The sequence below is a fragment of the Anoplopoma fimbria genome, chromosome 9, assembly GCF_027596085.1.
Source record: "Anoplopoma fimbria isolate UVic2021 breed Golden Eagle Sablefish chromosome 9, Afim_UVic_2022, whole genome shotgun sequence".
NCBI lineage: Eukaryota > Metazoa > Chordata > Actinopteri > Perciformes > Anoplopomatidae > Anoplopoma > Anoplopoma fimbria.
Window position 1 is genome coordinate 30,667,839 of NC_072457.1, and position 15,908 is coordinate 30,683,746.

A 15,908-nucleotide genomic window follows, 5' to 3' on the forward strand; every position below is an offset into this window, starting at 1 on the left:
CCAAAGGTTCCTGAGTTTTCAAGTAAACCAAAATGCGTTTGAATGCTAAAAGGGATTAGGGAGGAGAATAGAGTCACTCCAATCTCAAGCCAAATTACGACACCACACCCTAACTGATTACTCATTTGGACAATTCGTTCTTTTTTTAAGTCCTCAAAGATGTGTTTGTAAAATGAACCCGAACCCCGGAAGTGAGCTGGGGAACCCGACTGGTTCCCATGTTTATAAGTCAATGGGAATTTGTGATTGGATTTTCAATTTTCCCTCCAATGAATCGTGATTGCCGGGATAAAAGCTCAGGTTAAGGTCTCCCATGGCAAAGTGATCCCAGAGGAGGGTAACCTGGCCTTGGCATATAGGGCGCGGGCCAAGCACAGCCTAAAAAAACAATCAACATTAACCACCCTCTGGTGGGCCAACCACACACAGGGAAAGGCATTTGGACGGGTAAATAATGAGCCGGGCAGCGATCATTGGCTATCCTGGCATTGCGGATTGGCTCTAGGGAAGTGGAATATCACCTCTCTGGCAGAGAATAAACTGGAGCTGGTGTGGGAGGGGATAAGTAAATTGAAAGTACCAAATTAAAAATACCAACTAGACGATGGAGAAACCTTGAGGGGGGTGATTTGGAAGAACAGCCTGCCTGGTATGAACCAAATTGGTGCTTTGTTCTGGGGAAGAAGCTGTTCATCAGTCTGTTTGTGCGGGTTTTTATTGTTCTGTACCTTCTCCCCGATGGCAGGGGGACAAACAGACTGTGACCTGGGTGGGTTGGGTCCTTGCTGATGTTGCTAGCCTTCTTGTGTAGACGGCTAGCATATACCGTGTCCAGAGTCGGGAGCTTGGTTCCTACGATCCTCTGTGCTGTTTTAATCAGATCTGCAGTCGTATGTCTTAGACACTCAGGTGAAGAGAGGAGCTGTTACAATATGTGGAACCACAGGAGAAACAGGACTCAATAGCCCAACCTGGATACAAGATAAGGTGTAGTCTTTACTTGTCAGCATAGGTTTGGTACACGGGTAGGCCGTCAGAACAGGCAAACAAATCAGGCAGGGAAAAGTCAAAAACGTGGTCAAGGATAAGCAGGTAGCGATCAGAAGGACAAAGACCAACTGGCACAGAGACAGGGTTTAAATACACTGGGGAGATGTGGGTGATTAGACACAGGTGGATTAAATTATAGGCGGGCAGACAATCACAAAGGCAGAAAAATACAAAAAAGGAGGAGGTGAAGTTATCTGAAACCAGAGGATAGGTAAGTAACACAAAATAAAACAGGAAATACTGACTAAAGACAAAAATAAGAAAACATGGCTGCGGAGGCAGGAAGTGAAATGAGCTGAGCAGAGCTGTCAACTGATCGACACCTGCTGTTGGGTTGGATCAGGTGACATGGGAGGCTGCCGGGCAGACCTGGTAAACCCAAACATATAGTGAGGCAGAGCTGAGAACATCTGTCTGAGGCCCCTGTCAGAAAAGTCTTCAACTCCTACCTCCAGAAGAATGTCTTTATTATCCTGGGGGAGACTGAGGTCATGGAATCAGAGTGGCACATGCTCAAAACGGCTATGTGGAAGTGGCTGCTAGGAGTTGTGCACAGAAGGTCATCTATGCCTGTTGCGGTGGCAACCTAAGAACTTGTTTGTTGAAGCTTTGCTGGCCCAGGGTTCTCTGGAAACAGCAGACAGGTACCAATTGGCCATAGGTTTTGCAGCTGCGGCAGTTGCCAAAGCAAAAAACCCGGGTGCTGAAGGAGTTCAGGGAGAATATGGAGACGGACTTTCAGTTAGCCTTAAGGAAGCTCTGGCAAAACATTAGAAGACTCAGAAAGGGAAAAACCCGACCAACGCAAAGTTTGAAGACTAGCAAAGGTTGCTCAGGTAGGCAAAAAAAACTCCTCAACGGCAAGGCGGATGAGATTCACCTTAAAATAGTGAAGGCTCTGGACATTGTTAGGCTGTGATGGCTGACACGCCTTTCAGTGTCGCATGGAGCTCAAGGAAAGTGCCTCTGGATTGGCAGACTGGGGCTGTGGTTCCCATAGATCCATGAGGATTGCGTCCTGTCCGTGAAACTGTCGACCAGCATGGGACTTTGCCAGTCCAGTCTACATGTGTTATGTGGACTTGGGAGGTAGTGTGGGAATACGTGTACCTGGATGGTTGCTAAGAGGCATCCAGTCCTTGTATTAGTGAAAGCTGTGTCCTTCTACCATGAACAAAGTCAAACACGTTACCAGTGTACGTTGGTCTCCCCAGGGATGTCCTTTTTCCTAGATTCTGTTTGGTATTGGGGGAGGAGAGCTGGCGTTTTGGAGACTTCAGAATTCTAACTCTGCCCTTTGCATATTATGTGGTTCTGTTGGTTTCTTTCTAAATGGACATTCAGTACACACTGGGGCAGTTTGCAGCCAAGTGTTAAGCAGTCGTTGATGCAGGTCAGTACCTCCAAGTCTAAGGCCATGGTTCTATGTCGGAAAACGGTAGATTGCATGCTTCAGATTGGGAATGAATCACTTCCCTAAGCGAGGGCGATCAAGTATCTGAGGGTCTTTTCACCAGTAAGGGTAAAATGGAGGGTGACATGGACAGGAAGTTCGCTGCGGCCTTGAACCGGACCATTGCTGTGAAGAGGGAGGCAAGGCAAAGTTGAGCCGGAAGGCAAAGTTCTCGATTTAGCCAGCTGAGGGGTCCAGGCATCTTATTAGACTACCTCGTGGATGCATCCCTTTAGAGCAGGGGTGTCAAACTCAAAAACTGGGACAACTTCGAGGGCCAAACAGGGTCAACATGTATTAAACAGGATAAAAAGGATATTGGGTACCTTGCAAAAAGAAAACATATTTAAGTAAGATACAAATTTTTCTGAGTCTGACATAGGAGCAGCTTGGCTCGGAAAGCTCTCACTGTATCATACATGTCTGTTATCATACGTATGAATGGCTGTGAATGACTTGTAGTGTAACAGCGCTTGGAGTGGTCGGAAGACTAGTAAGGTGCTATACAAAAGCAGTTCCATTTACCATTTACAAAATTAACTACACCATGGTTGCATGAGTTTGAGTATACACAAAATTGCTGCGAATGCAAGCCACTTGTGAGCAACCGCCTTTTTAAGACACTTAAAAGCTTCAAAATTCAGGAGAAGGGGTATCTACGGATGTATTCCATATCGTAGAACTAAACGCTAAGACATTTTAAGCTTCTGTTAAAAACAGACCTCATCTAACCTAAACCCATTGAAAAAAACAATTGACTTTCAGACAAGAGTTCTGGAAGTGCATAAAGCTAACTCATTTATGCATTTTAGGTTCCTTTAGCAGTCTATGTGGGTAAAAGATTCTCTCAATATCTGAGCAACTATGTCCCAACTTAGGTCTTCCAAACATTAGGGGGCGCTATGAAGCCTGCTAAAAAAACATGATGCAAATCACTGTATATTTTTTGTAATATTATTATATATTAATATATTATAAGGTTTTGATGTGTTTACCAAATTTTGGTATATACCAAAATGCGTTTGAAGTCTTTAGATTTAACATGGGTGAACATTTTCACAAATTTAGGTGCATCCTAAAGCCCTCAAACATAACTTTCGTGCTTGGGCAATAAATAACTAAGACAAGTCTATATTTAAACATGTGGGTACAAACAACAACAGTGTCTCATCATTATCAGAGACCATTTCTTTTTGGAAAACATGTGGGTATTTTGTTCTCTATGTCAAAGCTAATAACCAAAACGTTTTTAAAATTGTGAAAATTTGCTTTAGACTCATGGAAAGGTTATTTTAGATCTGCTTATAATAAAACTATTATTATTGCATAACACCTACAGGGGAAGAGAATTTAACACGAAATCAATAGGAGCCTCCAAATGTAACATCATAGACACAGGGCCACTGATTGACAAACAACATTTTACAAGTCAGGTGCTTCCTATCAACACACATACACACGTAAATAAACATCAGCTGGGTGGAAGTTAATTCAGACACGATATGTTCTGCACAAGATCAAAGACCAAACGGCAGAACATAGAGCTAAATAAATCACAGGTGTGTGTCAAGGTCCCAGAAGACAACAATCACTGTTGACGGGTCAGCTGATACAATACTGTTCTAGTGTTTTATATAACGCACACAATTGAAGTCCCTCTACCTTACACACACACAAACACACACACTATTTTTACCCACCTCTATCTGTGTATCTCAGCTCCAGATTTCATATTTTCCTCGAGGCATTTGTGCAGCAGGTGGCTCCCTTTGTCCTTGTTCAGAGCCGCATCATTGATATTAACAGGAATTAACAAAAGAATTGCCAAAAAAATAACATCTATTCAGAAAAGAAAATGACTTCAACTAAAGAGTTATATGTCATTTTCGTCTCTCTCGCTGTTCTTTGCGGGTCTGCTGATGCAATAAATCTCTCTCTCTCTCTCTCTCTCTCTCTCTCTCTCTCTGTGCCAGATTCACACAATACAGATTTATTTGTTTCAAACGGTAAGTAATCCACTCCCTCTCAGTTATGTCCTTTTCCCCTCCCCTTCTTTACGTATCTAATCTTTTTTCTTATAGGTTTTGCTTGTTCCCTCCCTTTGCTTGCTCCCCTCATCTTCAAAGTATTTTGCCCAAGATATAGTCACTCTTTTGAAATGAAATGCTTTTCCTAACACTTCAATGTGTGTGTGTATGTTTGTGTGTGCGTGTGTGCGTGTGTGTGTGTGTGTGTGTGTGTGTGTGTGTGTGTGTGTGTGTGTGTGTGTGTGTGTGTGTGTGTGTGTGTGTGTGTGTGTGTGTGGATCTAAACATTATCTTGCCAAACAAATAAACGGCCTTTTCAATTAAGTTTTGAGGGAAACACATTATCCCGGATTATGGGCACTTTTTTAAATATGTGGTTAATGGGAATTAAAACAAAAATGAAATGTTTAGTAAAAGATCAACATTTGGCTTAAAATAAGTTTGGTTATTGCGTAACTGAAGTAAAATAGGTCACGTTTAAATTGAACGTAACATTGAAATAAGTAAATTTTGACTTTTCCTTTCATGCGGGACATGTGCAGGGGCATCCAAAGTCACGTTTGTTTGAACCATTCATGCAACCATCCTCAAAGTCACATAGATTTCCACCGATTTGACAAGAAATGTATTTGTGCTACGTCAAACACCAACCTAATCTGGGAGAAAATACGTTTTCCCTTGAAAACCTACATATGTTATGATAAAAGGGCATTACTGGAAGTTTGTTAAAATGCAATGACCTCTGTTTATGTTTTTTCTGTTGTCTGCCGGAGCAGGAGCCCCAGTTACATGACATTGTTATAACGTGTTAGGACCTCATTAAGAAGTGGTCCAGGAAAATAGAGCTTTATGAAAAGAAAAGAATATTCCAGCAGTTAGTAAGGCAGTGTAGTGAACTTTTCCCCATTTCATTAAATTATTGCTTTCCTCCAACACAATAGTCAGGTGTGCATAGACTTATTCAGTTTTTAAGGACAAATAGCTTCATAAATAAAAATGTAAAGAGATGACTAGATCTTCTGACCAATCAAAACATCTGCCTTGATAACCCACCAACTGCCAACCATTGGATAATCCGATGATGCTCCAGTACAGCTTCTATCAGCAGATACACAGTATTCCTCTGTTTTACTTCATATCCACTGCCAAAAAATGTAAATGAAAAACAGTCAATAAACGCAGCTTTTTATCCCTTAAAGTCACAGGATACTGACCCAGCTATATATACATATATGTGTGCGTGTGTGTGTGTGTGTGTGTGTGTGTGTGTGTGTGTGTGTGTGTGTGTGTGTGTGTGTGTGTGTGTGTGTGTGTGTGTGTGTGTGTGTGTGTGTGTGTGTGTGTGTGAAAGAGGTAATGGAGCAGCAGAAGGGGCTTAGAGGACAATGGATCCGATACAGAGAGGAGCTTAACAGAGGAGAGAGACAAATATGAAAAACAGTATCAAAATTTCATTAAACAGACTTCCAACCTCCTAACACTGAGCTCCTTACTTTAATACATTCCTGATTCGTCTAACTGATCTTCTTTACAAAATGATGCACAAATTTTATATTATATATATATATATCCAATATTGGTCTGCTAATGGGAGAAATTAACAGAGATATATTGGTAAATGGACTTGTACTTGTATAGTGCTTTTCTAGTCTTCTGACGACTCAAAGCGCTTGAACACTACATTTCATTGCCCACATGGACTAGCGGAGTCGGGGATCGAACCACTGGTCCTCTAATTGAAGGATTACCCTGCCTTACTACTGAGCCATAGTCACCTCTTCTGTAAGACAACAGATGCTTTAGAAACACTTGACATGACAGACCTTGTTTTTTTTTTAGCAAATTTTTGTTTATCCGGTTAAAAAACATTTTTAATATCTATTCAACATTTGCATCTATTCTTCTTCAAAATAAATGGGCAAAAGAGAGCCCTTATTTACCCCCTCTGTCCACCCTCTTACCCTTACTGTATCAAGCACAGTATCTACAATCTAATTGTGTTTGTCCAAGTTTCTTGTTGTTTTCCTGTTAGAACAAGACTGCTTGAGATTTCTTACCACAATTGCGCTGTTTTCAATGGTTTTATTCATTTCATAGTTTTTTATGTAAAAATTGGTTAGAACTGAAGTCAATTGCAAGCATCTTCATTCACGCAATGCAATGAAGACTCTAAGCTGCTAATAGGTGTGAGTGTTAGCATGAATGGTTGATGTCTGTTCATTTGTGCCCTCTGATAGCATGGAGACCCTGTCCAGGGTAGAACCCTGCCTCCGCCCAATGACAGCTGCGATCGGCGTCAGCCACCCCACAACCTTGAATAGGAAAAGTGGTTACAGATAATGGATGTATTGATGGTACTTTAAAAATACAGTATTTACTTTTCTAATAAATTTGATGGAGATTTTAAATTAGGTAGTTTTAATGCAATTTGTCCATTGAGTAATCAGTATAATGTGATCTACATATAAGACTATCCAGCTGTTACAGGGCAAGTTGTATTTTCAGATCTATTGTTACATTTTCCTAAAAAAAAAAAGAGTATTGCAATATATCTCAATATGTATTTAATTGTATCGCAATATATCATGATATATCAAATTGTACCACGTATATCTTGATACGTATTGTATCGTGAGGTGCTTGCCAATACACAGCCCAATGCTTGCCGCTGATCCTCAACCTGGCCTTGTCGTTCAGCAGAAATGGTTTCTATACATATACCGCTTGCAGTAATTCAACCAGGGAACATAATGGGAAACACTAGACCCCAAGCTGTATTGTCAAATTTTTGGCACTCTTCTTTGAATTGTGTGCTTTGCAGTGCACTATCCTTTCCGCCCACTAAATTCCCCCTCACAGCCCCTCTGCCTTTAACCTCAGCTCATAATAAATGAAGCGATTTACCCCCATAACCCCCCCATTGTCCACAACCCCTAAACCAGCCAACACACAGCCAACCACCCTCGGCCCTAAACAGTTGAGTTAAAACAGGATGTCATGTGGAGAGAATGAACAACATAACAGAGTTACAACACTTTCAAAGCATTTGACATAAATTATTCCTATAAGAGTAGTAAGCAGAATAAAGATAGAAAAATTACGACTACTGATAATAACAGCAGCAGTGGATATAAAATAGTAATAATGATAATGAAAGCATAATGGCATCAGTTAAAGTAATACAATTAATAATAATAATAATAATAATAATAATAGTAGCAGTGGGTGTCAGCAGGGCCAAGGCAGAGGCATCACCACAATCCAGGTATAACCACCATCCATTGGAACCTGTGAATCGAGAAAGCACAAAGACTCGGGGGAAGAAGAAGAGTTAGTAATGTGCAATAATAGGACATGAGATAGAGAGGAGGATAGAGGAGCTCAGTGCTCAGTGAAGTCTGGGCTTATAGCAGCATATCTAGGTGGCCTTTATCAGCTGCAAGCTGTTCCCAAGGGTCCGGTACTCACCGGTAGAGAAGGAGGCACTAGCAATCAAGTGGGCCCTGGACTACTACCTACTGGAAAGAGAGTTCAAACTGGAGACAGACCACAAGGCTGTCCAAAGGCTTGAGAATAGGAAGGACACCAATGGATGGAACACCCGATGATACCTGGCAATGTAGCCATTCCACCACATAATCCATCACATACAGGAAAGGACAACTGCACAGCGATAACCTCTTTCTCAGCTTTGAAGGGGAGGAGTGTTTGACAATGCACTGTTTTCTAGAGGAAGCACGCACATTTAGATTACATTAGTTTGTCATGTTGGTAGTTGGTAAATCAAGTTATATTCATTCATTTTTCTTTGCCTTTGAGTTACCTGCCTGCTGCGATCTCCTTCCCAGTCTGACAAAAGATGGGGCTGAGGACCATACCATGATCTCTGACAGCATTGGGGGATGCCCTAACCCTAACCCTCTTTTTGTTACGTTTTAGTTAATGTCTATGTTCTCCTCGGCTGTATGCATTTGTTGGTTTGATCAGCCAGTATATAGGTTTTCCTCACATTTCAGTCATAAAGGTCTGTTAATGGAGTTAACATCTTGTTTTGTTAGCCTTATTCTTCAATAGAGTTATTATGTTTTGTTGACTTCTTTTATCGGGGCTTATAACTCTGTTAATTAATTACTTTGTAGTAGTTCGTTTTATTGAATATTTTTGTCAAAATAAACCCTTTTTTAACTTAAAACCTGTGTTTTCTTGTGGCTTGACTGGTAGGTCTACCAAAATATGACATTAAATAATTTACTAATAAAGCTAACGATGACAGGGATCTGATATTTATGAGTCCACATTTAATTATTGTCACAGCCTGACCTCAGTACTCTTGCCCTCTGGTGGTTTGCAGGTTATGGGGGTCTTCCTAGAGCTGACCTGCCCGTGTCATCACCTGCAAACAATCACCTCCATTATCAAGCCAATCAGGATCCCTATTTAAGCCTCAAGCCTTTGTCAGATTGCGCTCGTCCCGTAACCACAAGGTTGGTGGTTCGAACCCCTCTACAGCCAACATGCCAAGGTGTCCTTGAGCGAGACACCCAACCCCCCAGTTGCTCCCCGGGCGCTTCCTAGTAGCCCACTGCTCCTCCGGGATGGGTCAAATGCAGAGAATTGTAATTTCCCCATTGTGGGACTAATAAAGGCTTAATTATTATTATTATTATTATTATTATTATTATTATTATTATTATTATTATTATTATTATTATTATTATTATTATCATTATTGTTCCAAGCCTACCATTTTTCCAAGCCTTGTTGACCTGTCAGTGACTTTTGCTCTTTTCCCTAGAAGACGCCGATTTTTGCCAAGCCCTTGCCTGTACCACTGCCTCCCTGCCTGACTTTGACCTCGGACTGCTCTCTGCCTCAGCCTCTGCCTTAGCCCTTGCCTGTACCTCTGCCACTTTTGGTATTTTGGACTGTGGCCTCTCACTGTTTTGCCTCTGCCTGATCCTTGTTTCATTTTTATTTTGTCATTAAAGCTCACCTAAGAGACATTTTCTGTGTCTGCTTCTGAGTCCTTCCGAGGGGCCTGACAATTATCCTAATTTGTTGCACTGTTGCGGTTGTAGTGTTAACTTTGATAAGGTTATTTTGTATAACTGCTCTTCTGTTTACTTTTGATTTAATTCATTCAAGTGGCCGTGGGGCAGACACGATCTCTATAGGGTTTTTGGTGGGTAACTGGGTGGGTAACTGCTCTAATGGAAGCACAGAGAAGTGTGTTAGGCTGCAACCCAGCTTCCTGGTCTGAACTCTGGGTTGTCATGGATTAGGTCCACTAATAAACTGGGTCAGATTTCTAGATATGAGATCCGCTCCATCCAAAGTGGGATGAATGCCGTCTCTCCTAATCAGACCAGGTTTTCCCCAGAAAGTCTGACAATTGTCTACGAAGCCCACATTGATTTTTGGACACCACCTCAACAGCCAGCAGTGGAATGATGACATGGGGCTATACATTTCATCATTAATCAGGTTATACATGTCATCATTGATCAGGTTATACATTTCATCATTAATGAGGTTATACATGTCATCATTGATCAGGTTATACATTTCATCATTAATCAGGTTATACATCTCATCATTGATCATTTCATCATTGATCAGGTTAGGGAGAGGGCCAGAGAAAACTCATTGCCTTTCTACGAACACACCGATTCCACATTAACTTTAGTGACCTCCGAGCGACGTAATCGGTGGAGTCATTACCGCCGACGTGAATTACTATTTTAGTGAATTTACATTTATCCTTAACCAGCAGTTTTAAATAGGAATCAATGTTGTCCGCTCTGGCCACTGGTTTCACTAACTTCATGTTTCTCAGAATGGAGCTGCCGATAACCAGAGTTGGTTTCTCAGCGGGTGTGTCGCTGACTGGGGAGAACCGGTTATAAACGTGAAGTGGTTGGTGGGGAACCGTGTGCTTCTGCTTAGATTTATGCATCCTTCAGACAGTCACCCAGCCTCCAAGCTGCAACGGGGTTGCGGGGGGACGGCTGGTAGAAGCTACATCTGGTCGGCCAGCACTGGCTACAGGGAGCAGCTGGCTAACAAGCCCCCTCCAGACCAACATTTCCACATCAGTGGACCAGGACAGCCCATCATGCCCCCCATCCCCCTCTACAACTGTTCACCCACGGCCAGGAGCTCACAGCTCCCTTCAAACCCCCTCACCACCCAGCCCCACCTTCACCACCATCCAGGTACAGCGTCAGCTCTCCAGGCTTCAGAGTCGTCCCAGCGGTCTTAATGACTACAGACCTGTGGCCCTGACATCACACGTCATGAAGACCTTTGAGAGACTGGTTCTGCGGCACCTGAGGACCCAGCTTACAGCTTTCCTGGACCCACTACAGTTCGCCTATCTGCCACACATCGGGGTGGAGGACTCCATCATCTACCTGACGCACAAGGCCCTCTCTCACCTGGAGAAGCTGGGAAGCACCGTGAGAGTCATGTTCTTTGACTTCTCCAGTGCTTTCAACACCATCCAGCCCTCCCTACTGAGAGAGAAGCTGCTGGAGATGAACCTTCCTGGATCACAGACTGGATCGCAGACTACCTCACAGGCCGGCCACAGTACGTCAGGGTGGATGGCTGTGTCTGTGAGTCTGTGATCAGCAACACCGGCGCACCCCAAGGAACTGTACTGGCACCGTTCCTCTTCACTCTCTACACCTCGGACTTCCGCTTCAACTCTGGTTCCTGCCACCTCCAGAAGTTTTCCGATGACTCCTTCATTGTTGGATGTATCACCAGGGACAACGAGGAGGAGTACGGAGGACTGATTGAAATCTTCATCACATGGTGCAGCAACAACCACCTGAAGCTCAACATCAGCAAGACCAAGGAGCTTGTGGTGGACTACCAGAGGAACAGAAGCCCCCCTGTCCCTGTTTTCATTCAGGGAGGGGAAGTGGAGAGGGTTGAGTCCTACAAGTACCTTGGGGTGCAGATCAACAATAAACTGGACTGGACACACAACACTGCCCTCTACAGGAAAGGACAGAGCAGGCTGTTCTTCCTGAGGAGGCTGAGGTCGTTCAATGTGTGCAATAAACTGCTCAAGGCATTCTACCAGTCTGTGATATACTGTACATTGCTGTCTTATAGTTCTATTTTATTTTTATTTTATTGTATAATATATTTTATTTATTATCTTAATCTGTTTACTCTGTACTTGAGCTGCTGGATCAATAAAGAATATCTATCTATCTATCTATCTATCTATCTATCTATCTATCTATCTATCTATCTATCTATCTATCTATCTATCTATCTATCTAACTAACTGCACTAGCTAACAACTGAGCTACCATGGTACAAAGCCGTGCATCTGATTCACTAAGCAATGCCTCCAACACAGCAAATTAAGTACATTTATTACATGTACCATTATCACTAAAGGAGACTGAGGATAAGCTAAGCATGTGACACACCGGGCAAAAGAGATTAGAAAAGGGAGAAGGAGAGAGCGAAGAAGTACTGTAGCTAACGTAAGCAGAAATCATACAACAGTCATTGAATTTGGCCAGAAGTCGATAAAAGAGAGAGGGGCTGTGAGTGCTTGAACAAAACTAGCAAAAGTACAGCAGTTATAAAGCCGCTGTAATCAAGAATATCACACAGTTGACTAGGTTAAGCTAGAGCATCGAAACTACGCTTCCAGAAAATAGATAGGCTGGCAACCAGAAGTGAGACGATACTAATAGTGTAGCGCGTCAGCAGTGTGTCATTCTGTTTTATGATGGAACGATTTGCCCTGCCCCATAGACTTAGGCCCTGCCCCTTTCAGAAGCCATGCGAGGACCACGATCCGCCGGTACCCCCTTCGTGCAGGAAGGAGCGAGGGCCCACTGAGGGCCTCTTTGTCAGGGTGTCAAAGACGCAACCGGCGACGGACCCAAAAGCAGTAACACAAGAGGAGCAGAGGAATAGTTCACGGTGATTTAATTAACAAAAGTCCAACAAAAACGTACATGAGGAGAAACGGAACCAAGAATATCCAAGGAAACATAGACAAGGCGGGAAAATAGACAAGGCATGAACAAGGCAGGACCATAACAGACGAACCAACAAACAGCAGACAAAAGACAGGACTATAAATACACAAGAAACTAATCAGACAACCAGACACAGGAGGGCAGACATGAGGGCTGATTGGTGGAGAAACACAAGGGAACAGAGAAAGGCTGAAAGACTAATACATTACAGGTGGATCCAATCAGGGGCAGGACAGACAATTACAAAGGCGGGAAAACATACAAAGGCAGGAAGTGAAGTGAACACAAGACACAAGAGGCAGGGAACTTCAAAATAAAACAGGAAATATACTTAACTAAAACCAAGACCGTGACACTCTTGCAGCTTTATTTTGTAATTTAATTATAAGACCATTGCTCTGGGCAAAATGGACATCTGTAGTTTCCAATAAAAACTGTTAATGCTTATCTGAGATGCGTAAATGATGACGGACACCAGTGCATCATAAAATTTGTATTAACCAAGCAACAAGTATCTATGGAAACTGCAGAATCTCTATTTTTAGGAGATGCCTCAATCTCATTGTACAGTGTCCTTGGGTTCATGAAAGGACATTTCAAATAAATGTATTTGAAATGTGTTATGTTATTGTTACACTCAAAGCATTGTGAAAAGTCACCTTATCATCTTTCTTTATTCTTTCCTATATATACATTTTTGACCAGTGTTTTTTTTGCTGAGCTGGCCGGTTTTCTTGTCCATGAAATTCTATCATACCCTTGACCCTGTGTTAAGCTTCATACGACTAATAGAAAGGAAACTAAAAATGACCAATAAAACAGAACTGCACTGAACCTGATCTTCCTTCAGGGTGTCATTCTCATACACTGCCAATAACATTATAACAGCAAAATATCCACTGCTGTAATTAGAGATTATAATTTCAGTTTTTAATCCATTATTTTTTTAACATGCACATCTGTCACTGTCAATATAGATCCTACAAGCTGTGTATACAGTATAGAGACATCTTTAAACGTAAGTACTGTACATGATCACACAGTCTTTGAGTCTTTTTCAGTATTTATTTACTTGCACTATTTCTATTGTTTACAATTTACGGAACTCTTGACTTGTATATAGACTTAGCTACATTAGTCCATTGGTTCACAAATCTAGGGGCCGTATGGTTGCTAGTGGGACGTGAGCCATGCGGCTGCAGGTGGACTGACTGAGCTTTTATAAACACCACGGTACTCATGCACCCCACTCCCTCTGTCTCTCTACATCCACACACACACACGCACACGCACACGCACACACACACACACACACAGAGCAGCAGGTTTTGGGTGGTCGTGAATCATATTATTTATTTTTATTTCTGTTTAGGCATTAAAAATATCTTTCTTTGGGTTAAAATAAGTTTGATTGTTATGTAGTTACATAATGTTACTTAAACTTTAAAAAGTCAAACTTGACTTTTGGTTTCACACGGGACACAATCTCCTCTTGGGTGAAAGTGTGTTTTTCAGTCCCGCCATAACTACGTCCACCGAGTGCCATAGTTTAATGCTTAAGTCTACTAACCAGTCTGTTGCATTTCACTACTTGGGGGTGAAAGCAGGCTGGTACAGGACTGGTGATTTCTGACCTGAATTGTTTTGATTGTGTTGGATTCACTGGGTGGCTCATGGCTTGTTGTGCATTTCATTTTTTATGTTTTTGCTATCTATCTATTTCTTTTTTATCTAGCTGTTGTGGTGTTATTTCAGCACTGCTTGGAGATCAGATGTCAATTAAAATGTAACCAGTACTGCTCACCATAATGATAGGAGAATATGAAATGAATGATAATATTCAACATTTGAACATACATGTTTTTCAGCATTGGCTCTATGTGGGACCACTACTGTATACTTTTAAGATTGTGTGTGAGTGGTAGAGAATTCAGAAATGTTACACAAAAATGTCCTCTTATTTATCTTTATCATGTCCAAATGTCTGTTTTTCCTGTTATCTTCAATAAATTGACCTGTCTTTATCAGTGTGTATATGTCATACACAATTTTTTCCCTCTCTCACTCTTCTCTTCTCCCCCTCTCCCTTAATTTCTGTCCTCTCACATCAATCCCCTGCTGGATAATCTGATGCTGTAATCTGCTGTCATCTGTCATTGTTTCTGGATGGGACATTTGCAATGAGGCCAGATTATCATCTCATACCGTGACCTAACCAGAAGAGGACGAGGCAAAATACTCATACACAGATGGACACACACACACACACACACACACAGTAGAAATATTCCTGTTTTGGTAGAGATTGATGAATCATGCAGAGGGATTGGAGTTGTACCAGGCAGGTGAACCACAGTTCAGCATGATATCAATGGATGGATGAATTAGATCTAAATAAACTTGTAGAGCTGATAACTAGATTCAGCTGGGTGACACTTCAGTCAGACCTATCCAGTCACATCATCAAATTGAGAATCGATATCATGAAGTGGCATTTTTACCATTCTCTTTTTGGTGTTTGGGAATGCATGCCAGCTAGCTAGTGAGCAAACTATGGTGGTGCCATGATCGCGTTTTGTGTGAAAGCCTAAAAGCTGATTTCTCTAGCCACCTATGGAAATATATTGTTGGTGCATTTATTTGGTTGCTCCACCAGAAATGTAGATACTGCGTTAGTGATTTGACATGCGTCCACGATTCCGCCATATTGGATTCGAGATATCCACAATATACAATTACAATGTGTATAGGTAGATTTCAGCTTCTCTACCAAATCAATTACAACTCGGTTAATTTCGAACTTTCATGAAATTCTAGATGGAGCAAACTGTTTTAAAGGAGGCGACAATGTTTTTGTGATATTTGGCATGTTATATACATAATACCCAATGTGGGCGGCTGTGGCTCAGTGGAGAGCAGGGTCGTCCTCCAATCAGAGGATCGGCGGTTCGATCCCTGGCTCCGGCAGTCCATGCTGGTGTGTCCTTGGGCAAGACACTTAACCCCAAATTGCTCCCGCAGGCTGTTCCTGTGGTGTATGTATGTGTATGAATGTTAGTTAGGGTTCTGATGTGCAGGTGGCACCTTGCATGGTGGCTCCTGTCATCAGTGTATGAATGGGTGATTGATTGGTAATGTCAAAGCGCTTTGAGTGGTCGGAAGACTAGAAAAGCGCTATACAAGTACAATCAATTATTATTATTATTATAATGTTTTATATCTAAAATTATAACATATTATTTTATATCCTAATCATTTAGTAGACATCTAAATTAATATAATAGAAATCCTCTGATCATGTAGTCAAGTGGAAACGTCTCGGCTAAGTAGACGTCTAATCACTTTTCAACATTGAATGGCTTT